Raw genomic sequence first — 24,906 nt, forward strand, 5'->3', positions numbered from 1 at the left:
GAAGAAGAACACTACATATAAAAACTGTAAAGTAAGCAGCACTTGGTAGCTTGGTTGCTTATCATTTTCACTTTCACTCACCACAGTTTATAGTTTGCTGTAATTGAGAATATGTCTTATAGGAAGTTGTACATGACATTTGGCATTGGGGTGTAGTTTTCATCTCGTGTTGCTGCTGAAAAACCTCCATTAGGGGCATCAACAGTGCTAATGGTGCAGGACATGCAGCAAAAATCAGGTGAACAAACGACACCCACTAATGACCTGATATTTCCAACCCTTTGTGTCTCACTGCATTTACCTGTAAATAATACTCTCTCTTTGCACTTCTGCTGTCTCCATTTCCTGGGCTCTATACCTGATCAATGACAACATAGTTGAATCTTGTCTTTTACTGACGTTGTGTTTAGAATCTGATTAAACTTAACTTTTTGTTTTTTTATTAAACTTTATTAAAGTAAATAAGATAGTATTAGTTGAAAAAATGAAACTGTGAAACTATTGTTAGTGTGTTACTAGAATTTGATTATCTGAACTCGGAAGTAACTAAAATGAAATTCAGCTGTTGTTTTACATTTTTATTTGAATAATTGCAGGTTTGTTAAAGTCACCGTTCTAAACCAGTAGACAGGATCCAGTTTAAGCCCACTACTAGTTTGAGTGTGTTTTTGGGAGCGATGTATTTGCGTTTTTCCATCAGGAACAATAATTCTGCTTGTGTTTGTGGCAGCTTGACCTTTCTCTGTCTCTCTCACACACGACTGCACACAGGGGATGGTTCCTGAATGGGGTTGGAGGTTAGTGGCTGGTTACACGTGACAAGTCACGGTTAATTCCAGCAACACAAAGGATGCTCTGGATGCCAACAAACACACTCAAACACCCTCTATAGCACACACAGGATCATGCCACCATACCTCAGATCATCCCATCTGTGGGATGACCTGACCTGAGTGACTGAAGAGAAAAGAAAGAGAGAAAGAAAGAAAAGCTTCTGGTTTTTTAATAAAAGGCAAAAAAAAGTCACACGCAGACATCAACAAAAACTTTTCTGTTGAGGTTTAAACTTTATTTTATTTTTTTAGTTAGTTATCAGATTATTTTCTGATAATTTCAGTAATCCCTTTGTTAACTTACCAATAAATAATAATATAACTTCTACTGCACCTGAACTCCTTATATCACTAGAAACACTTTTTCTATCAGTATGATGCACATAAAAATTACTTTCTTGCTTGATTAATTGATAAGCAGCAGCATTAGAAACAAGTATGACATCATTGTTTAATGTTGTGTATTAGAGTTTTGTTAATAAAAGATATCCTTAAATACCACATCATGTGATATTTAACTGTATAAATTATTAGTGATTTGCTGGTGCAGAATATGTTTATCTAATGAAAAGGTACAGATAACTACATTTTAATTGGTTTTGACAAAACAATAATGTGAAAGTCTGATTGTGCATCAACTGTTTAGGTTTGTTAGTGAAACTAAAGCCACTTGTGTGTGTGTCTCTGTCTCTCTCTCTCAATGCTTTTAACTTTACCATGTTTACTGACTAATCTGTCATTCATCACAATCAATTCATCTCCGCCCTGTAAACAAAGATATCAGTGATGGATTACTCTGATTTGTATCAATAGACCAAACCTAATCAATGAAGTCAAACACACTAATGCGGTTCTAGAGTGTGGGCAAACAAGTGTGTGTGTGTGTTTAAATGGGTGGAAGAAAAAGGCGAGGGAGGGCGGGAGGGTGATGGTCTGATGTAACAGAGTCAGTTTCATCACCCGAGGCATCGAGGATGAGGATGAGGAGGAGAGACAGAAGCGAAAGGGAAGCAACATGAACAGTGTAAAATGACACATGCACACAGACACACAGACACTGGGTGTCAGCTTCCATCAGTAGCCTTCATCGCTGTGAGTTATGACCACAACTATGCGATCATTTACACTCGCTGCTGCTGCAGATAGCCAGGGGGATACTGTCCCGTGTGGGTGTGTGTGGGTGGGTGTATATATGTGATGAGGTTACACTCTCGAGCATGTTGATGTGTCTGAAACATGTAGATGAACCTAAACAGTAACTTTTCCTTAAATTGTTTACATTCAACATATTTAGAAACAAAAGAAATGCAACACACACAGTCAGAAAACAAAGTCACTTTAGACAAATGTTACTTTCGTCACTCATTTCTTCAATGTTTGGGTACAAATACAAAAAAAGAACAGAGAAGTAAAGAGAATGATTGTTTATAAGTCCTCAACATAAAGTGAAAATACGTAACGTGTTAGTCGTGATTATTACAATAAATAAGAAGCTGCAAAACTAACTGAACAAGCAGAACGTTCTCTGATTGGTTAGAAGGATGAGCCTCACTTAAAATATTTAGATGCTATTATCTCTGCAGTGTAGTTCTCAGTCTTTGACATCATCTCTCTATAATAAGGTAAGATTTAGAATACAGTCATAGGTAAAATATATATCTACATGTTTTATTAGTATTAAGAAGCAGTGTGCTAGTAATTTTTACTATTACAGTTTACATAAGTCAACAAATAGTAGTTTAAACATACAAAAAAAGCAAAAGCAAGAGAAATTAATTAAGTGAACACTGAAACAGCAGGGTTTTTATGTGCGTTAATTGCTTAGAATAGGTCAAGAGAAGCTCTACTGGAAACAAAAATGCACTCAAGAGAGGACTGACATTTTACAGGTGCCAAGATAATGTAAATGTGAAGAAACACCAGAAGCACAGAAACTCTTGCAAGGGAACCCCCGGAAGAGCAGGCGTAGATGACAGCAGGTTTTCATCTGTATTATTTCAAGGTATTTTTCTTTCAAATTTTCTCCCCCCAGAACCTCAGAGAGCTCCTGTCCAGGTGAAACCTTCCTTTCAGGTCATTCCAGTTCAGCTTGATTCAGTTTAATACGGTTTGCTTCACCTGGAAATGGCTCACACTACCGACAGTAGACTCTCATTCCTTGTATAAATGCAGCCAGACAGTGTGTGTGTGTTGGAGAGGGAGGTGTCAGCATCATCTCCATCTCTTCATGGCTTGATGTTCCATCATCACCATCACCTACAGGCACAGAGAGAACCAGGGTTAACAAGGGAAAGACAAGGCTTGGGTGTGTTAATGGAATGACTTTTTCTTCCTTGCTCACTCTTTGAGGTGATATAAGAAGAACACACATCTCCATGATGTCTGCTTTTGAGGAATAAGGGGGCAAGTAGGTGTTTTTACTAGCTTGTGGTTGCATTTGCATGCAGGAAACAAAGGAATGCTTAAATCAGAAAAAAAAACTACTAGAGACTGGTGGAGGTGCAGCAGAAGGATGGGGTGTCTTAGTCAACCCAGCGTCCTCTCACACACTCACTGACGCACACACAGAAAATTCAATCATGTCTCTGCTGCTGCCTCCGGGAAACGCAGTGTGGAAACCTCACTATAGTGGAAAATCACCTTTTCCATGTTATTTTACAGAGCAGCACCTATAGTACACACACACACACACACACACACACACACACACACACACACACACACACACACACACACACACACACACACACACACACACACACAGCTTTTTACACAAGGAATCAAGAGATCAGATTTTTTTTTTACTCTTTGTGGTGCAGATCTCACACTGTCATGCCTGCAATGTGGTTTTTCTACAACTGTGAAAAAAATTCATCTGTAGACTTAATGTGATCTCGTGACATTTGGTTTGTGTCATCATGTTACCGGCTCCGACTGCCAACAGTGGTCTACGGAAAAAATAAAGCCCAACTCTGAATGATTGTTTGACAGTGACCATTTTTTTACTGTGGGTGTAGTATAAATAAAAAAACATAACTGTGATTATTTATTCATAATTCACTTTTATTATTCATCTTCTCACAAGTTAATTTACTCTAGTGAAGCTACAGTGTTTTCTTTAAGTAGGTGTGAAATATTTGCAGGCAGATTTGTGACAATTAACCATTTTTGAGAAATTAAACATTAAACAACATTAATTTTAAGCATTTTAAGCAACTTTGGAGTAATTTCAACATTAATTGGTGTTATAATGCACTTTACATTTAAATATAAAAAAATTATTTAAGCACTTTATTATTTTGTGTGCAAACAACAAATTATTAGATCCTACTAACGAAGTAGACCTACAGTACCTACAGTACCCTTTCACTTTACACAGTCTATGTTGGACCTCTGAGTGTGTTTTTGTTTGTGGCTGTGTGTTCAGCTCCAGTGAGGTGTGCGCAGTGTATAAAGCTTTTGGAGACAACTTTAGATTACTATAACGCCACACAGAGAGTTAACGTGTGACCCTTGATTAGTGTTGCTTCAGAAGAGCAGGATGAGTCTTTATTTACATCCAACCAATCCACTTCTGTTTCAGCCCAGCTGTCTTCACTGCTCACTAACTGTCATGAAACCACCTTCTTTGATAAAGATGGTTTTTACTTGTCAGGTTGTTTTTTTCATTAAATGTTTTTATTATATTCTGCAGACACATAGAGGTCTGTGTTGTTCTGCTACTGTTACGACCACGTCAGAGGTCCGTGGTGTAATTTTAAGTGTCAGACTGAAGGGAAACAACGAGTCGAGCATATCATCAAATCTCTCGGGCTTCAACCGCCTCTCTCCAGAGAAAGTTTAGGAAATTAAAGGCCATGGATTTTTCTCATAATTGTCTATTTTATCATCTTATTACAACTAGCTTTCCTCTGATGGGCTCCCTTTATGATTCATCAAATACAATTACTGTGTCTTATTTCAGGAATCTCTCCAGTGCTGAGGACCAATCAATGTGTGTGTGTCTGTGAGAGAGTGTGTGTTTGCCATCTTTGGTGTTTTTAAATAGCTTTAAGTCACAGATAAACAGGGAAAGAGACTGGAAAAGCTAAATAGTAGGTTCATATTTCTCCTGTTTCCTCAACTTTCATGGAAAAATGAGAGGAAATTGTGTTTTACTGATATAGAGAAAATCATCTGGAATAGTCTCTGTTCTCTCTGCTAAGATACTTTTTGCAGGAAAATAAATGAGTATATTGAGAGATAGAGAAACAGAGAGAGAAGGAGGTTAATTCCATACCTTCATCTGCCTGTTAATGAAGTGTAGGTGGTGTCCCGTCAGTTCAGCTAATTGAACAGTGGAGATTACAGCAGCCGCTGCTCCTCTGTGAAAAGAAGGCCATGTTCATTAGTCGTCGCCTCATAATATTCATTCTCTGTAGAAATGTGTAGATAGTAATCTGTGCAGAGAGCTAGTGGGATGAGTTCTCAACTTGTACTGTGGTAGCAGGAACTCAGTCGTCATTTGAAAAATCATACCTTCTACTTTCTAGCTTGAAAATGCATTTATCGAAGACTTTTACTGACAGCGAGCTTGGTGTGCGTATTCTTTGAAGTTTATTTCATTTTTAACATTTTTAAAGCATAAAACCACCTCCTCTAAACCAATACACAAACCTCAGCAAAGCTGAACAACTGGCCTTAAGATCAAGTTCACACCAAAAGTTTATCTGCGCCGCAGCAGCTGCACAGCATCTTTGACAATAGCGGAGAAGTTATTTCAATATTATTGTATGAATTCATTTATTTAGTCGCCAACTCTCTGTTTCAGTCACTATTTTGATACACAGCTGACACAACAGAGTGAGCAAAGACATGTCATCAACCTGTGTCATCAATCCGCGCCGCACTCATGTTTTGAGAATGTAGCAAATCAATAAACAAGCTTTGGCTGAATCACCAGCACATACATGCACTGAAAAGCATCAAAAGCAGAAGAGGATTAGTGTGAGACCCAGCAGCTCCGGACACAAAGTGATGCTAAATACAGTTTGTCTTTATACAGTATAATTTCTATCAATTCCTCTATATTCTTTTGTGTCTATACTATAGACAAGTGGTCGTAAAAATAAAAACTATTGCTATGTGCAAAACAAGATTACATAATTAAAGGAGCACCAGCATCAGTAATTACGGTGTTTCATTTCTGCCTCTGGCGTTTCATGTGTTATGTTCATGATTTTAATGTATCTTTACACTGTGTGATGTTCAAGTCGTGCTGTCCTTTTTAGTGGTTTGGTTTTGTGGTGAAGTGCAGACATGTAATAATAGCTGGGAGCAACATGCTGAAGTCTCCCTGCCAGGACTAAAATCATAAGAGGTGAAAGCAGGTGCAGTAACATCAGAACAAAAGCTACAAACCTCGACTTCACCTTCTTTTTATTGATTCACTAAATCTTCTGCCTCAGACAGGGATGCAATTAAAAATGGTTTAAAGTTTGGAGTTTCCACATTCGAAATGTGCTTGACGACAGGTGGATGGGAGTGCCGTGATGTTAAATCAGCAGGTTTCCTCATGCTGCACTTACTGCAAGTAGAGCTCAGTAGAAACCCAACACGTCTTTATCAGGACAAAAACAAAACTCCTCTCTGCTTCTGTCACTTTCCTAACCCGAGCAAACCCTCTACTCTCCCCTTTCACCCTCCCCCTTCAGTTGCCTGTCCAGCTCAGTTGGACTATCTCTCTCTCTCTCTCTCTCTCTTAGTCTCCCACTGTCTCTCTACCTCTCTCGCCCCCTCCCTTGGGGCAGGAGTAAACCATGCCTTGAGGCCCTGCTCCCATTGTCTGTCTTCTGCTACTTCTGTTTGGGGCCTTTGTGTGCTGCTAATCAGCCGTGGGGCCATGCTCAGCCCCAAGTGTGTGTCTGTGTGTGTGTGTGTCTGTGTCCCTTGCCCTCATTACGTAGCCACACTGGGAGGCCAGCATGGGAAGTTTCTGCTGCACTATACACCTCCCTCCATCCCTCGGTCCACCCCCTCTAGCCGTGCATCACTCCCTTCCTCCCCGCTCTCATCCTGCTTTATCCCCTTAGACTTAAAGCTACACTGGCCCCGATTTTTAAGTAAAACTGCACCTGTTTTAGCCTGAATCATAATGTGATGATGCAACAAAGCAACTCCTGCTTCCACCACAGTTCAGTTTTTATGGTCATAGATATTTATAAAAGTTATTATCAGTGTTTTTTTGTTATTACTGTCGTCTGATGTGAATTGATTCTCTTTGTAGTGTAAGACTCAGGAACTGGTTCACTTGCAGTATTTCTGGGTATTTAAGTGATAGAAAGCTTCACTGATACTGAAGAAACATGCATTAGTTGTACTGAGTGAAGTGTCCGTTGCTCTTTATTGCTCCTCTCCGTCACCCGCTGGGTGCCCCTTTAGCCTCCTACTCCTCCTCTGCTTCACCTCCTTCTCATCTATCCATCCCTTCTTTTCACTCTATTCCCCCACTCTCCTCTCCTTTCCCTCACATCCATGATGTATCACCTGTCCGTGTGTGTATTTGTGTGTCTTGGTTCCCGATGGGGTTTTAGCCACTGGAGCTTTTTGACTTGAGGACAACCGTTGTCTGTTCATCACTCATCTAAACGCTCCCTCCCTCTTTCTCTCGTCGGCAGCTACATTGCTATCTCAGATTTCATGAAGGACACCTCTCCCTCTTTCACTCCTTCCTCTCTTCCTTCAGAGGTCGTTTCTTTCTTCAGGTGAATTATCACACAGTTCAGCCACCCTGAGTACTGGTTTGGTCAACTTGCTGACCCATACTCGTGTTACAGAACAGCATAATGAGCTGTTACCTATTCTTATTTCCTCTTTGAGATTGAGAGAGAGAGAGAAAGAGATGGAGAGGTAGAAAGAGAGCTTCACTTCACAAGGGGTTAGAACCCAACTGGTAAATCAGAAGCTTTGTCTTCCAGCTCAGATTACTCCTCACCAAACCAGTCCAATACAAATCCTGTGCAAATGTGGATGTGGCACTGATCCTCTTGTTGACCTCAAGCTGCATCTTTTCGTCACTTCATGCAGAAAGTATTCGTGAACGGCAAACATGGCACAGTAGTTCCTGCTCCGAGGGTACTAATGTACAGTGGTGCAGGAACTATCAGGGTGGAGTTTGAATGACTTAACACTGTTTATTGATCAAACATAGACTTTGCCACTCCTGCAGTTTGTCTATTGCTTCATCTGCAAATGAGAAATGTGTGTGGGAATTGTGTTTCAACTAGGTCTTCATTGATCTGACAAGTCTTTACTGTTCTTAAAATCACATCAGTGTCCTTGAAAAAGTAAATATGGTGAATATGTGGACTGGAAACAAAACAAGCGACAGAGAGAACTGATATCCTGAAATAATAACTATTCCATAAACCACTAATATGAAGGATTTCCTTTTGCTAAAGCTGACAAAGCCACTTTGACCTTAAAATCTCAATTTAATCTCTTGAGTTTGGTGCAGAGAAGAAAATATTGCAACTGCATGTATGAAAGAGAGAGAGGGCGAGAAATGGATGATAATTAGTGGTGACTCGAGACTTCCCTGACCATAATCCCCTAACAATCTTCACTCATACAGGTGTTCACTAAATCCAATTAACAAAGGAAGAGGAAGAGAAGACAGGAGTGTGGCGTACATACATTTATGTGTGTCTGCATAATGTACACATACGATGGACTTTCTCTTCTCATATATCAGCATCACAGTGTTTACAGAACACAACAAAAACATGACATTATTTCTAAAGCTGTCTATTTGTGCCTGTGGAGCTCGTCCTTTTAGAAATGGTAATTGAGCTTTAGTTTGGTGCATGGCTAATTACCCCTGTAAGACAGTCTCTGCCTATGTCTTTTGTATCCCTGTGTGTATCGGTTTCAATATGTAAGTCCAGATATTGTGTACAGTAGATCGAGTATATGTCACTGTGGTATTGTACGGTTCTCATCCCCTGATCCTCTGTATGGTTAGCAGACCACAGAGCTCTGAAGGGGCTTTTGCAGCTTATTTAAATCAGCGCACTATTCCATGTGAGCTGCTGTTAGTTTAGCTAACATTGTCTTTTAAGTAAAGATCCAGTCTGAAAATAGACAAGAGAAGAATCAAATGCAGTCAATGCATGCTCATGTTTGAAGTTAGGAGTCTGTGCAAAGGTTCAGGTGGCAAATGATGAATTCTGAGAGGCTAGTTTGAGCTAGCTAGTTTAAAATGTGTGATTTCAATTGAAACTTAATTTTAAAATTTAGACCTAACAGTGTGACAGTGGAAACACAGTTGTCTACTACTCCTTTAAGATATGTGAAGGAAATAGAAATGTTTTTGAAGTTTAAGTATAAAGGGGGATTTGCAGATTATTGGTGGTGTCTGGATTCGCAGTTCTCTAGGCTGCCACTTTAAAACATATCGTAACATAAAGATGAGATGAGAGGTCAACTAATCAAACACATGCGTGTTGCTTTTAAAATAAAGGTTAGTTAAACATGTATTGAATTTATGGCACAATTTGAAGTTGTGAATAGTTGTTGTGCATCATGCGAAAACAAGTTATGTTGCTTAAAGTCACAGATTCTGATTAGTGAGAGTCTTCTAGTTACTTTTCAATTGTCTAATCACACAAATGCATTACTTGCACAAAGTCAAATTGAGTCATGCATCAGGTTGTTTTTAAGCAACAAAAGCACTTTGGTTATGGTTAGAGGAAGATTGCGGTTTTGTTTTTATAAAATTATTGTGTGCTTATTACATTTATTTTAGTAAGCCAGACACACTGTTGGATGTAGAAGAGCGTTTTGATGAGGGAGACACGTTAATGTGAGTAGAAAGAAGAAGAAGACTTGAGAATCTTGCTTCATTCCCTCCAAACTTGTAATGGAGGTTTGATTAGCAAGCATGTAATGTACTTTACCCCCACGGCTGGAGACACAGAGGGAGGAAGAAGAGGAGGGTGAAAAGAGGCGAGGGATGGAGGGAGAGGTATGGCAGGAAGGAGGAGGAGTGTATATAGGCTGCCCTCTCAGCAGGTCCCCTCATCTCCCCTCCTCCCTCCTCCTCTATCCACTTTAAGACCAGGACACAAGTTTCCCCCCAACTCTAAAACCTCAACATCAACCTCTCTGCCTACTCACACATACTAAAGCCTACCGCCATCTCCCCTCCTATAGCTGCACCATGCTGTGTAAGCGGTAGTGTGGGTGGGGTAGGATAGGGTTGGAGGTCATCAGAAGCAGGAAGAGTTTTTTTTTTTTTAGTTGCCCACCCCCATTAACATGCTGCATGTCTGCATGCAGTTGTTTGTGCACAGACACAATGCTAGTTTATGTGAATCCAGCAGGGAAAAGTCGACTGTGGTGTCACTCTGCTGGTTCTAGGGTTAAAGGTTAAAGAAAATGTTGAGGTAGCATCCATCAGTGTGTTGCTTTTACTGTCAGAAACTAGAAGTCATCAGAAAGGAAAATGGCCTCCAACTATTTCATAGGTTAAAACGTTTTTCATGCACTTCTATTTAGCAGCACAGAGTTTTTATTGTTAGTTAAATGGCAACATCACAAGTTTTAATATGATAAATGACTAAAATCTATTTTACGTACTTAGAAAAATGGATATCGATGAACACCGATTCTTTCCTTTTAAGACAAAAGCAACTTTAACTTTTTAAACATCACTAATAACCTACTGAATTTAAATGCCAGTCAAGCCCCCACTTCCATAAAATTAAATAAAACACCCCTTTAAAGCTTATTTAACACATGAACAATGCAATTAAACATGGAGTTTTCTTTCTTCCTTCTGCGCCTCCCACCATGTCAGATCAACGTTTCTCTTTCCCCCTCTGCCTCGCTGTGCTGTCGGCTCAGGGTGTGAGCAGAACAACGTTAATGTGTGGAGACACCTGACAAGCCTGCTGGCCTTTAGGGCTCAGCCTAATCACTCTGGACCCAAACCCATCGGGAATTAAACCTGCAAAACCAAACAGTCACTGTGGGAGCTGGCTGGCATCTGTTGGAGCCACTCAAGCCGAAGAACGTGAGCGAAAATGTGTCGATTTAAGGGAATAAAATGCAGACCCTGCAAAGATTCAGACACAAACCTGTTGTTTTTAAAAGAATATGAAGGCCGTACTCTTCACTCTTCCTGCCATATGTTAATGGCAAATGTTTTCTGCTTCACTGTGTTAAAAATGTCCAGAAAGTTTGATTCTGAGTCAGATGCTGGTGCACGACAACAAAAAGGACATTTGGGAGCAAGAGGCCAAAAGACAGTCTGAAGATGTCGTTCTAATGTGTTTAAACCAACATTAAAGCTCTTTTCCATGTGTCAGAGTACAGTAGTGTGTTAACTTTAAAATTAATGGGGATTTTGCAGTGTTTAAAGTACAGTAGCTTGTTAACTCTGGTATCTGTTAAGCCACGCAGGGCCCCTCTCCACTCTGTCTCTCTCTCCAGATGCCCTCATTAATTTTAGATTGGCTCTAAATGAGTCTCCTTCATCGTAGCAGAGGTTTTCTAAATTAGATTCATTTATATTTAAATTGTGAAACAGGCGTGGTTAATGAGAGAATCGTTATTTTTGGGGTTATTTGAGATAGGCTGATAGTTGGGCAGCTCAGTACTGTGTGAACTGAAGCCACCAGAGGAGGCACACATGATGGGAGGTGCACAGTATTTGAGCTTCTAATTTTCTCTGGCTAATATTAAAAATCGCCTATCAACAGGATTTCAAAATAAAGGCTCTCTCAGTGGAAACAGATTAATTTTCAGTAAGTCCATATTAGCAGCAAAAGCACTGATTTGACAGGTTTAAATTGGGAAAAAAGAATAATTGAGGGATGAGTGATAGCTGAGTTTTTAAAAAAAAAAACATTTGGGAACATACATCTAAAATGTTGAATATGTAAAATCAGAAATGGGCAGTAGGCTCTATATAACTATATATATATAACTAGATTTATTACAAGGGAGAATTGAATCCCTATCCAAATCAAGTCCTTGTTTATCTCCTTTAACACCCAATTAAACACTGTTAAATCTAACGCGTCACTTTCAGCACATCTGTGTAGTTATCCACACCACATGTGCCAAAAAAGCAAATTACAAGACACACATGTTGACTTAACAGGTGCCTCTGTAAACGCATGATGCCCCAACAAACCCGCAGGATAGCTCCTGACCTAAACTGCTAAAATTGGTGTGTTGAAAATGTCACATCCAAGAAAAGAAAACATGAGCTGGAACAACAGAGCTTCCCCTGTTCCCCATGAACCCAGCCATCCCTCTCATAAAAAACACAAATCACACAGCACTTTACAGCTGTACATCTCCTTTCAAGGTGTCTAACAGCTCTCGGTGTCCTATAGCAACCCCTAGCTTCTCCCCACCAGGAATTCCACTGTTAGGAATCTAAGTGCCAGGCGTTTAAAACCTGAGGAATGCTATTGTTCTGGTCACAGCTGCACTAGCTGGCCTGGCTACTGCTGCCACTGTGTGTGTGTGTGTGTGTGTGTGTGTGTGTGTGTGTGTTAAGGAAGGGAGGCGGGAGGAGTCGAAGGTGTGAAAAAGACAACTTTACGTGTTTCCAGTACTCTGCGGTCTCATGACAAAGCCGGACATAGTTGACAGCAAGTTGACACATTCCTCAGGCCTGGATGGCTGCAAAGCTCTCCCCACATCCGTCTCTCCCTCTCCCTCTTTAGTATCACATGCCTCACTTTATGTTTATCTCTCTATATTTTGATTAGATAAATGTATACAACACATGCTGAGAATTGCAATGCATACCAAAGTAAGTATGCAGAGATGAAGGAAAGGATTAAACCCACTGAAAGATCAAGTGGTGTATAGTTGAAAACTACTGTAGTTAAAGATAATACTAACAATTCATTAATTTATGTATTTATTTTGACATTGTGAGTGTCATTGCATGCATTTAAGGCTTTCCAAGATAATTTTAATATCAATAGGTAGATTTTTTAATAAGATGATAATAATAAGCAGGCAGGAAATAGTTTAGACCACTGGCTATAAAAACTCTTTTACCTACTTATTTAGCTTGTTTCTGTTCTTTGAGTGGTTTAAAAATGGAATAAATCTGTTCCTGTCTCTTATTATAACAGATACTGTACATCTCTGTACATGTGCAGAGAGCGTTCTCTGTTGTTTGTAGACCTACAGGACTCTCAGCTGTGTTTTACCACATACTGTAAATCAGTTTCCTATTTGAAAAGTGCACCAGGAGAGGAAGCAGAAGCAACAGTAGTGAGGTGACAAAGCTCCTCTCTCTCTCTCTCTGTCTCTCATATCTCTCCCTCTCTTTCTAGTAATTACCATCCAGCTGCTTGGAGGAACAATGCTTGGCTCTCTTCCAGACGGCTGACTTCATACACTCTGTGCCACGCTCAATTTGGAGCGCAGCGGAAGCTGGGCATGACTGGCACCCTCCAGGGCATAGCTGTGTCTCTCTGTGGGACTCGCTGTGTGTTTGTGTGTTAGGGTGGGTGTGTTCCCTAAACCTACCAGTTCCCATTTGCTATCCGGTTCATGCCACGTCCTGGTCTCTTGATCACGCTGTCACTCTGTTGTTATGTCACTGAGAAGACAAAACAAAATGGAAAAAAAATGAACCTCGATTAATAATCGGTGACATTTTTGACAATATGATGATCTGTTGCTGAGTGTTGGAGGTTTAAAGGTTTTCACTGGAAACATCCTCCCTCTCAAATTAGATTTTGCTTTTAATTTTTCTACGTAGTTTGCAGTGTTTAGGTGAAGATCTGGGTAGAAGCAGCATGTTTAGTGATGTTTAATGAAGGAAGAGTACCCTCCTGCTGTATGAAATAATGATCTGTTCAGTGTTTTCAGTAGAACGGATGTGGTTGCAATCATAGGAAGAGGATTAATAAAACACTCAGCCTTGGTGAAAAGCTGCTGAGACTAGAAGGTCATAGTTCACAGCGAATCCTTGCACACCCACAACACTTCTCAATGCTGCTAGATACAAAGTTGTGTTACCAGGCAACAAGTAGCCACACTTCAGCCTAGGAACTAGTTTTTCTTCCCCCTTGTTGCACCGCAATAAAGTGTAGCTGCAGAAAGTTAAAGCTGAGTCTTTGGTGTTGTGTTAATCTGTTGTGAAGCTCGGCTAAAACTAATGTGGCAGCAAATCCAGTAGCAGACATCTGAATATGAAGAACTCCCTCATTATATGGGTCAAAGGAAGCTATTGTTACACGGCCCCCCAGGCCCTCCAACACACACTCACAGAAGATTTGGTGGCGAGATGAGGGCAGGACTCAGATAAAATCCATCCCCCTCACCAGCAGTGACTGTATACTCCTATACACGTACACATGCACACAAACAAACATGCATAGTACAACACGATCTTCCCTCTGCAGCACAACGAGGACCTGTTAGAGCCCAGTTACCCCGATCCAACTGCCTAAAAAAACGCAACACACACACTGTCCTAGTGTGGCTCATACACTTTTGCACAGAGGGGCATTTAAAGAGCAGAGACAAACAGCAACAGTTGCTAATTGTTGTGTAACAGTTCAACACAGCATTAAACTAAAAAGACTTACAGTTCTTTCACACAGTCGCACAATCCAACTACATGGGTGTTTGACACGGTTTTAAAGTGACACAAAGTTCTTTAGACAACACACGTTAGTGCCAAGGCTTCAGCCTTCAGAATCAGCCACGACAGACAAACTGAACTAATTCAGGGTTTGATATCAAAATGTTGCCTGATTAGATTTGAATTAACTTCATTCACACATCACAGTCACTCATAGAGTCACTCACGTATTTCCATCTTAAACACCGACTTCTCTTTCTCCGTCATCCATCTACACCGACACTCTTCCAGTTCTCGATTTACAGCCATAATCCTTTCATCCGTGCAAAGCAACCAGTCTTTATGAAATGTCTGATGTTAAAATTGGATCCACATTCATTGCTCAACCAACCTGCCAGAGTTGAGCTGGTGCCATGCGGTGAACGCACAGGTGGCAGAAGTACACAAACTCAATACTCAAGTACTCCAATAAAGTAGAAGCACCACTACAAATTCTTAAATCAAGCAGAAGTACGAAGTAGACAAGCTAAAATTGACATTAACTACAAAAATACTAGTATCTCTCTAAAAAATAAGATGTATTTGAAACACTGTGGATCCTGTTGATAAGAGATTTAGTCCACATTTGTTCTCCATGTGTCCCATAAAGTTAGTTAGTAGCTAATTTTAACCACTTTATGTACTGACAAGTTGTTAAAACGTCTAATTTAGAGTTGATTATAGAGATTTCTTCAACATTTCCGTTCCTGGACCATTAATATAAACATTTTCACCACAAATGCCAGACGTCATGTTATCCAAACACATTATCATGTCTTTAATGTGTGGCCCCGATCCACTCAAACTATATTCATATGAACTCCACCACCAGTACAATAACAGTAATGACGTTCTGCATTTGCAAAGTGTGCGGCTGAGGCTGGTGCGGCGTGGCAGAGGGCCAGGCCAAAGCAAACAGAGGTGTGTTTCTAATTTGACTGTTCTCTCGCTGCTGTTGCAGAGTTAATATACAGAGACAGTGAAGTGGGGGGAGTTTTGTTTTTTAAGATACTGCAGGAAGAGACTGAATGTCTTAAAAAGTTATTTCTAAAACAGTACTGAACACCTGGTTTTGAGGTATTTAACAGTGGGTTTTGTTTTTCTTAATGGTACTGTGTAGATAATTACTTTTACTACTTTACTACTACTACTTTTATTATTTTGAGTAGGTTTTACTTTCCTACGTGACCATTTACATAACAGTTGTGTAACAGTAGTGTTAAATACAATTTCCAGCTATATGTTAAAGATTCATTTGCTCAATTTTTATATTTTTCAAACAGTAAAAAGTACTTTTACTTGTCCAAACTAGTTTCCTAAAAGTACTTACAGTAGTTTAACTCTCTCTATAGATTGTTTTACGTTTGTAAGTTGGAGCACACATACAAACCAAATAATCCTGGTTTCATCAGGAAGCGTTCATACATATACGTGTTGGCAACATGGGTAGAAATACTGTATGAGTGTACTGCTACATACGTACATTATAAGTGAGTTTGTCTGTACGTCCCCTTTGATAAATGTGTGTATGCATTGCTTTAGTGTGTTTACTGATTTTGTGAATGTGTATTAACTTTGTGTGTGTGTGTGTGTGAGAGAGAGAGAGAGACAGCTTGCATTAACGTTGTAGGGGTGTATGTGTGTATTAATGGCAGCGTGGCCCCAAACAGGGCCCCCCACCGTGTGCAGGGGGATTGTGGGTAGTTGGGAGAGGGTTTGCATTCGGGCTTTGTTTGTCTCCGTGTGCTGACATCACTGTGCTGATGGCACCAAATCCCCCGTTCTACTGTGCACAGCACTTTCTATACAAAACACCAACACACACACACACACACACATGTTCGAGTTATGCCAACTTGGCCAAAAAAAAAAAAAATTGCTTTCTCTTTTTAACACACATGCAGACATCCATGTTTGCGTAACCAACAAGAATGAAGTGTAATCATATTTGTAGCTATATTTAGCCGCTTGCAGGAAATTCATTGACAAATGTCCTTTTTTTAATTCACGCACATTGTGTTCCCCCCAGCTGATAAAGTTCTCTGACCCAGTGTCTTATCGATATCAACAACTACATGCTCAATTAATCACTGTATTTGATTTTAATCATAGTTTAGAGGTTAGTTGATCTTCAAGTAGTTTCCACTTTAACCTTGTAATATGTAGTATAACTGATACTTCATTACTGATACATTATTAATTACATTAGTTACCCACCTAGTACAATCATGGCCACATCTACACATTACACAAGCACTTCAATTAGCTCAGTATATACAGTATAGTATACAGTAACATACTTTGTAGTATTTACATGTTACTGTATATATTAATGGTTTCACTGCCTCATCAGAACTGCATTATTTCCATATGTGTAAGCCACACACAGCCCTATTTGCTAATAAGCTCAGCTATCTGCCTTTCTGTCTTTACATAGCCTGGTTAAACATCAACTAGGAGCCTTTCTGTTCCCGCCACTGCTGCCTTTGGTATGCATTGAGCTCAGGGAAGGGTGGGTGCAGTGGGGTAAATGAGGTTGACGACACTTCCTCTCAAGCCTGGAGGAAATAGCTCCTCTTTTTATTTAACTAATGACTGAATTGTTAATTGTTTCTATTGGTTTATTCCATGCAGAGAAACAAGTACTCGGTCATCAGTTGAGTAACCTTTCTGGAAGCACTATTGGTGTCAGGCCAAATGTTTTCAGAGACGGTAAATAAGGAATTTTAGCAGCATGCGTCATGTTTTACTCATATTATGACACCGCCACAGTGTCAGTAGGTTAGATAATTAAAACCACAGCAATCTGAAAGGAAGGATTTGAAAAAAGTGTTGATAGATGTCTCCACTGTGTAGCGTTCGCTGTATAAAAATAGAATAAGCCCTGTGGTAAACTGAAGTAGTGATGTCTCACTCGCATGTCTGCCTGTGTGGAAAGTGTCTTTTTCTTTTTTAAAATAGGCAATTTGTGTCTTGCTCAAGGACACTGCAGCAGGGAAATTGCTCAGTGACACAGTTTCAACCTGCATTTTCAGTCTGAATTGCAGTCTGATGCCCTGCTATGGTTTTGCAGTTTGTAGGGTATACAGAGGCTTAATATGGTCTTTGCACAGAAGGCCTGTGACACACACGCACACACAAAACAACATAGAGGTACACACTCACACACACACACACACACTCACACACCCAGTGAAGCAGTTGGGATGGACCCAGCACTCAAAGCCACTCAAAGCCAATCAAAGCTGATGATAGCTCCGACATTTACACCATCCATCCACTGCTTCTCTTTCACACACACAAGCACACGAACATTTTATCTTCAGGTAATCGTCATCATAGATGCCATATCACTCAAAAATAACAAAAAAAAAACAAAAAAAAATCAGAGGTTGTAGACAGAAAAGGGTGGAAAAAATAAAGAGGGAGAGCCCACTGAGCTCAGTGAGGAGTCAGTGGTACTGTTGGGGAAGGGAAGGGCCACATGGGAAGGATTCACAACATTATGAGGATGATATAAAAATAGAATCAGTTGTTTTCAGTTATTAGTCAGGAACATATTTCCTCATTTCATCCAGGCACTAACACTATGATCACTGAACCTGAAACGATTTCCCAACCAACATCTACCAATGTTCATCTCAGACACAGTGGAAACTGGTTGATATTTCCAACTTATTACAATTTAAAATATTCAACTGTTTAATTACAAAATCTCTGACTGATTATTGAGTTTTTAATGTATTTTTGATAAAGTGACCCTGATCTCACCACAAGCCTCTTCAAAACGAGATTTAAAAGGATGTAAATGAAGAAAGTGCCAAATAATATCTCTAAAATTCTCTATGAGTGATCCTAAATGGTCTACATGCATAACACTGTGTACGTTTCACGATTAGTCAGCCCTTCATAGTAAAGTACAAATTAAGTTTTCATTCCGACGAGTACCTTGTCTGCTGTATCAGGAAGTGACTACATTACCCAGAATGCTTCTCTACCGACAATTTTAATTCTACTGCTTTAGATTAACTGGTAAAGGATCATTAGAACTAACGTTTAACATTTGTGAGAAACTGATAAAGTGTTGAACATGTAACTTATGACACACGTGCACACCCACACGTAGTATCCTCCATGCTTACTGATGCTCAAACCCATTTTTCCCAACAGTTGAAAACTTTTTAATAAACTTTTAATGACTACTACTCCGACTGCACGTCCTGTCCTCTGAGTACTACTCAACTGCTTTGCTCTCTCCCTCTCTAACACACACACACACACACACACACACACACACACACACACACACACACACACACACAGAGGGTCCTGTCAGGCCTAACTAAGCAGAGTGGCTGGCAGAGCAGCATTTGGATTGGCTGGACAGAGGTTGCCGGGGGTTACGGTGGATTTGGTGGACCACCTGCTGAGACTCAGCCGCCAACTGACTGAAAACATTTACATCAGAAACCACCCAGGATAGACAGGAAAAGAGAGAGAGGGGGGAAAAAAGATGTGCGAAAGAGGAAGTTAAGGAAAGAAAGAAAGTTTATAGTGAATATTTTTCATGCAAATGTGTCCAGAATCGTCACGGCTGCTCCTTGGTTCCCTTTTCCTGTTTCCTAGCACCTTGACAGCACTGATGCAACTTAGTGGCCTAAAATCGTGTGATCTGTGCACGAGCAGTTATGATCTCATCCCTGAATTTAGCTGTTTTTACCAATGGTTCCAGTTAGTTTTACAGATACAGGTTCAGCTTTACAACCTGTCTACACAGCAGTGTTTTACAACAGTTGGGGTTGAGGGGGCTGCACCTGCAGTGGCAGTGTGGTGGCAGTGGAGGACTTCAGTGTTTGCTCGTAGTGCAGCAGTTGCCTGGGATTGATGGCTGTGACTATTACCCAAAGTCGTTGCACATAAGCCGGAGCGACAGTGTTTGACCCAACAACAAAGTTTTTAAAAAACAACAACAACACAAAAAGTTGGACCACTGGACCTTAGCTGGGCCTGAATTAATGGTTTTCTTTTTTGCACTTGCAAATACACTTTTTTCTCATTCTACACAGATGTTAGTCTGCAGTTAAAATTTACATCATCAGTAATTAATGATCCAACTTGTTCACATTTGTTCCTCATTGTGCTTTTGTTAGTAATACTAATACTATTTGTACTTTAGCAGTATGTGATTTCTATTTTTACTTTATTAAAAGATTTTATACTTTTAAGGAAAGTAAAGGAAACTATAAAGTAAAATCTTATTTAAGGTAAAACAAACTTATCTCAACTTAAAGTACTTTAAATTATAGTGTTGATTTATTTATTTTAGTTTCTTCATGAAGCTGTGGTTTCCTTTCTTTTTCCAAAGACTAGATACTTTGAAGTAGTGTGAATATGAGTAGAAAAGCAGCAGTCGCTGGGGTGTAAGCTTTCCGAACATCATATTAAAGAAATGGAAATGAACATCAGAGTAAGTGAACTGCAAAAAATCCAATTATAATCACAGAGTAAATCCAAGTCAGATATCGCTCATAATCAGCTTAATTTCAGTCCCAGAAATTGAAAAAGTTCTGATAGCACGACTGTTTTAGATGCAGGGCTTTGCAGTGGCCCTTGCCCCTGCAAAAACATCTATTCCCCCTCCTTATCCTCTCATGTGTAAGGGCCCAGACCCATATGGGGGTCCCCCTTAACACCCCTGCTCTCTCGGGTCCTGTGAGTGTGTGTGTGTGTGTGTGTGTGTGTGTGTGTGTGTGTGTGTGTGTGTGTTTGGGGGACACTGGGTGTGGGGGGGTCGTTCTGACCCGCAAACTGACCTCCTCAAACTTCAAACTGAATACTTCTGGCAGTTACCACGACGACAGAGCTCTCCAAGCCTTATCCTACTTACTGAGACGAGACGAGGAGCGAGGAAGAGGAGGAGGAGGAGGAGGAGGAGGAGGAGGAGGAAGAGAGCAGGAGCGAGAAAGTAAAGAAAGAAGAGAGGGAGAGAGAGGACGGTGTGGACAGGGGGAGAGAGGGGGAGAGAGGCAGAGGGAGGGCAGTGAGGCAGAAAGCGAGAGTTGCTGCTGTTGCATCTCTGTGTTTTTCATGAGTAGACATTTTACTGGGAGATTATTCACAGTCTGGTATTTAGCCTTATTAGGCCACTGCTCCCAGTACAGACTTCCCCTCCCATCATCCACAGCCACACCGGCTTTGTTTGTTTGTAGATTATATATTTTACATTTTCTCTCTCTTCATACGGCACATATTCAACTTTTTATTCAGGGCATATTGTGTGTGTGTCGTGCTGGTAGCTTACAATAGAGTTGCAAAGTGGAAAAAGTTATTTCGGGCAACCGGTGATCCAGAAGTAAACGCCCTGTTCATTTTCTGCATGAACACTGTTAGATGACTAGTTGGAGGATCACCAAAGACTGAATGGGTCTGTCATCACTATAAAATATGAGCTACTGTGTGGGAAAATATTTTCAGTTTGATGAGAAGTCAAAGTTACAAATGATAGGAGTCAACTTCGGCTCCTAAAACGAACTTAAAGTGACAATATGCAGCATTTGGGAATTAAGCTTTAGCATCCATCCACCCATAAAAAACACTGAGGCTGTGTCAGAATCATACATCCGTAGTTAAGACCTCTGGCGCCTCATCGATAGTTTTAGATTGAGGGTCACTTTTAGACAAGATATTAATTAAGTGGCACTATATTAACTTCTGTCCAGAGCGATACTAGTTCTGCTAAGATTTAATTTGAGGAAATATTGTGTTGATAAAAAAAACTACTTATTTAAAAATGTGACACCTCGACAGGCAAGATTACAACAATAAATATTTGTTTAAGGGTTGGGGAGAGTCTGCCTTATCATACAAGCTGCTTCTTACGACCCATAGTTATGTTTTATTGTTGAGCGACATGTAGTAGTGGTGTCAGTCAACAGTGGCTCTAGTAACAGTGATGGGAACAAAGGAGGAAATGAGGTTGATATATGGTGACAAAGACCCAAACCCTGATCTTTCCCTAAACCTAACCATGTTGTTTTGTGCCTGAACTTAACTAAACTTTCCTCACAGTGCTGATACACTTCTCCTACGGCTCATACCCTGTGATACTGATTAACAACAGTTATAGTTAACACATTCCTCAAGGTTTTTGTCATTCTAATCCATAAAATTACCTGAAGCAACATCTTCATTACATCAACATTTTATCATTTTCCTTTTATTATCCAAAAAACTGCAATGTTTCTATATTGAGGAAAATTGAGAAATAAAAAAATTGAGAATTGAAGAAGACTCTTCACAACTTAAGCTTTTGTTACCAATGTTTTCCTTTAATCCTACATCATGATTATCCCGCAATGTACTGTATGCACCAGGTTTGAACTTTTTTTAGGCTGCACTTCTTGACAAGCTGTAAACTACTTAGTATACGGCATTTATGGGTTAATAGCTTCCTTCTAGTGCCGTAGAGAAGTTCCTCCACGCTGCTAAATATCCTGTAGGCTCGTTAGTAAACATGTCCAGAGGGCTCTTCCTGCTAAAAGAGATTCACACTCAGCAAGAGTCCTGTCTAATTAGATTATGGGTGAGTGTGAGCGAGGGATTTAAAGAAACCAAGTACATCATCATCATCATTATTGTGTGAGTACGAGCAGTTGAAGATGTTTGACTGCATGCGTGAGCTTTGAGAAGAGCTACTCACAGTGATCTGATAGAAGGTGACTCAAAAATCAATAGTCTCTATGGTTGTGTCCCCCGGCTAGCTGTCAGTCACCAGCCTGAAGACTGCAGTGATTGATCCATCTGTGTTTTATTCTGTGCTCCACAGCTTCACCTGACTCGTTCCCAAAGCCACACACTCTGTGCACACACAACGAGCCGAAACTTTCCGTCCTGGGACAGTTGGCCATGGTTAATGTTGCCAAATGTCCCGCTTGTCCCAGAACTGCCAGTGCTGTTGACTGAGATAGAAGAGATCAACACGCACTGTTCTGCTGCCTAGACCGACTTTTCTTGTCCTATTGTCCCACGTGTCCTGCAATTACCTATCCTGTCTTATTCCAGCCCTGGTTTTCTCCTGTTCTGCATTGTCCTGTCTCGGCCTTTGCCTCTCTGACCTGTCCAACTATTCCCTTTCCTGTAATACTCTGTTTTGTTATGTCCTCTCTTGTTTGTCATATACTCAGGAGAGGACACATATACTGTCCACTCCTGATTATTTTCTCGCATGTCTTTCTGTCTTGCCCTATCAATACCATTTTAATGTCCTTTAATATGATGTCCTCTTTTGACCTTTATTATAAATTACTGTCCTGTCCTGCTGGGTTCTGTCATGTCCTTCTCTGTCCAGTCATAATTGTGCCTCTTCTATTCTGTAATGTGTCCTTTTTTTGTCCAGTCCATTCCTGTCTTCATAATATGTAATGCATGTATATTCCCGTCCTGGACAATGTACAAACCAATTTACTTTAAATGGAATAAAAACCATGCTTTTAAAGTGAAGGATGCTAAAAGACTCTTTTATAAATGTTCATCACCAACAAACTGACACCCAACAGGCTGCTACAATGGGCTAAAAATGTCCACATCAAATTTTCCAATTTCCTTTTCAAAATGCACTTTTCTCATTGCTTCATTCAAATGATTCAAAAAGTTTACAAGTAAAACTTTTAATATGCGAAGCTTCTCACGCTCGCTTCACAACAGCAAGGTCATTAAAAAACCATTTTCAGCACAGATTTCTGTTCTGTTGATGGATGTAATGGTTTATGTGAGGAGGACTCATTAACCTGGGGCTTTTTCTGCTATGTTCAGATCATTTCATGTCCTGTAGAGATTTTTCTTGTTGATGTTTCTTTGTCCTATTTGTCCTAATTCTATTCTTCTATCTTACTTATAATAATTTTAGCCCCAATTTTGTTTCTGTCATATTCTCCTCTGTTTTATGTTGATTTCTGCTGCTCTGGCTGTTTAGACTCGTCACCTCCCAAAGACTGTTCATGTCACAGAGTTCCTGTATGAGATGGATGTTAATATTCCTAATTTAAAGTTGCAGGGCTCAGTTGAAAGACACACTGGTCAAAAATAGACAGCTATCTCAAGGAGAGGGTCTGCAGCTAAAAGCCAATCAATGCACAAAAAAAGCAGCACCTATTTCTTTCAGTACAGTTTTTTTGTACCAATGATTGCTGCTACATATTTGCTTCTATCATTTGCAACACTGAGAATATTGTATTGTTGACAGAAGATAATGAATCGATGTTTTCAATACAAAAGATATCTAAAAAATGTCTTTTTTATTTTAAAGGAGAACTAACCCTTAATAACCTTGAATTTATTTGGTAGATTTCTGTCTGTGGTAGAGTTTTACTCACAAAATTAAATGTCAGGTTGTGAGATCTTAGTTTCTAATACTCTTACTCTTAAATTAACATTTTTATTCTTATCATTTTTGTTACTACAACACCGTGAGTGTCATTATGACTTAATCTGCACTCGACACTAGAACTACACGTTATTGTATTGATTGTCCCAACATCAAAAATGAACAGTGTAATCCAATGTACACCCTGTGGGGTCACAGTGGGATGGAAATGATGTTCACATTAAATCTGCGGCTGTGAACATAAACTGCAGGCTGTCCGGGCTAACAGTCCTGAAACCTCCCTCGGGGCTGCGTCGCATGTTTGAGCTCCGTCAGTCGGTAAATCGGTAAATGATCCTGGCTGTCATTTAATCAATATGAACAGGCAGCAGCTGTCACACATCCTCGTCTCCCCCCGGGGGTCGTTGTCAAGACGCAACATAAAAAAAACATGTGACTGTGAGTGTGTGCGTCTCCTTTCGTGTTGTATTTCATCCATTTTTCACAGGTCTTTATTGTGACAACCAAGCTAAATGGTCAGAGCAAAGTGGGTATTAGCTAATTATACATTAAATGAATTAATGACTATAAGTCAAACATTAGATGCTGCTTTACTCTGTTTTATTTACTGTAAATGATATATTTTGGGTTTAGATTGTTATCATCTATTCACACAGTGTTCTGATGTGAAGACTGTGTAATAAATAGATGCAATGATAATTGAGTCAGTGGAAATAGCATAAGATGATTGTCCTTCTTCTGATAGTCAGATTAAAGCCTCATAAGAAATAAATCAGAGTCATGGGAAGTTAACTATAGCATAAGTCTGCGAATAGTTTAAAACAGTTTACTTTGGATGGCGACCTCAGCATGCAGTATGTGTATTCTCATGTTGATTCTGACAGATAAGAGCCAGTGGAAAGGCTTTCTGGATGTTTAGCTGCTCCAGGTCTCCTCTCCTAACGTGAGACAGTGAAATCTCATCCAGCCACTCTGCCTGCTCTTATAGCCAGCAGGGAGGACATGTCATTTCACTTGTGTGTGTGTGTGTCTCTTACTGCGCAACACAC

General features: G+C 40.0%; 1 long non-coding RNA gene across 3 annotated transcripts in view; it reads right to left on the reverse strand.

Annotated features, from left to right (window-relative positions):
* Nucleotides 1–1,014: 1,014 nt before the first annotated feature.
* LOC113152900 overlaps nucleotides 1,015–24,906 on the reverse strand; it is a 65,780-nt gene continuing 41,888 nt past the window's right edge. For all 3 annotated transcript variants that reach the window (XR_003297933.1, XR_003297932.1, XR_003297934.1), the window contains 3 exons: nucleotides 13,374–13,446; nucleotides 5,113–5,197; nucleotides 1,015–3,089 (listed from right to left, as the gene is read on the reverse strand). This is a non-coding gene — a long non-coding RNA (uncharacterized LOC113152900). The remainder of the gene's footprint in view (nucleotides 3,090–5,112; nucleotides 5,198–13,373; nucleotides 13,447–24,906) is intronic.

This window comes from Anabas testudineus, chromosome 4 (genome assembly GCF_900324465.2).
Source record: "Anabas testudineus chromosome 4, fAnaTes1.2, whole genome shotgun sequence".
NCBI lineage: Eukaryota > Metazoa > Chordata > Actinopteri > Anabantiformes > Anabantidae > Anabas > Anabas testudineus.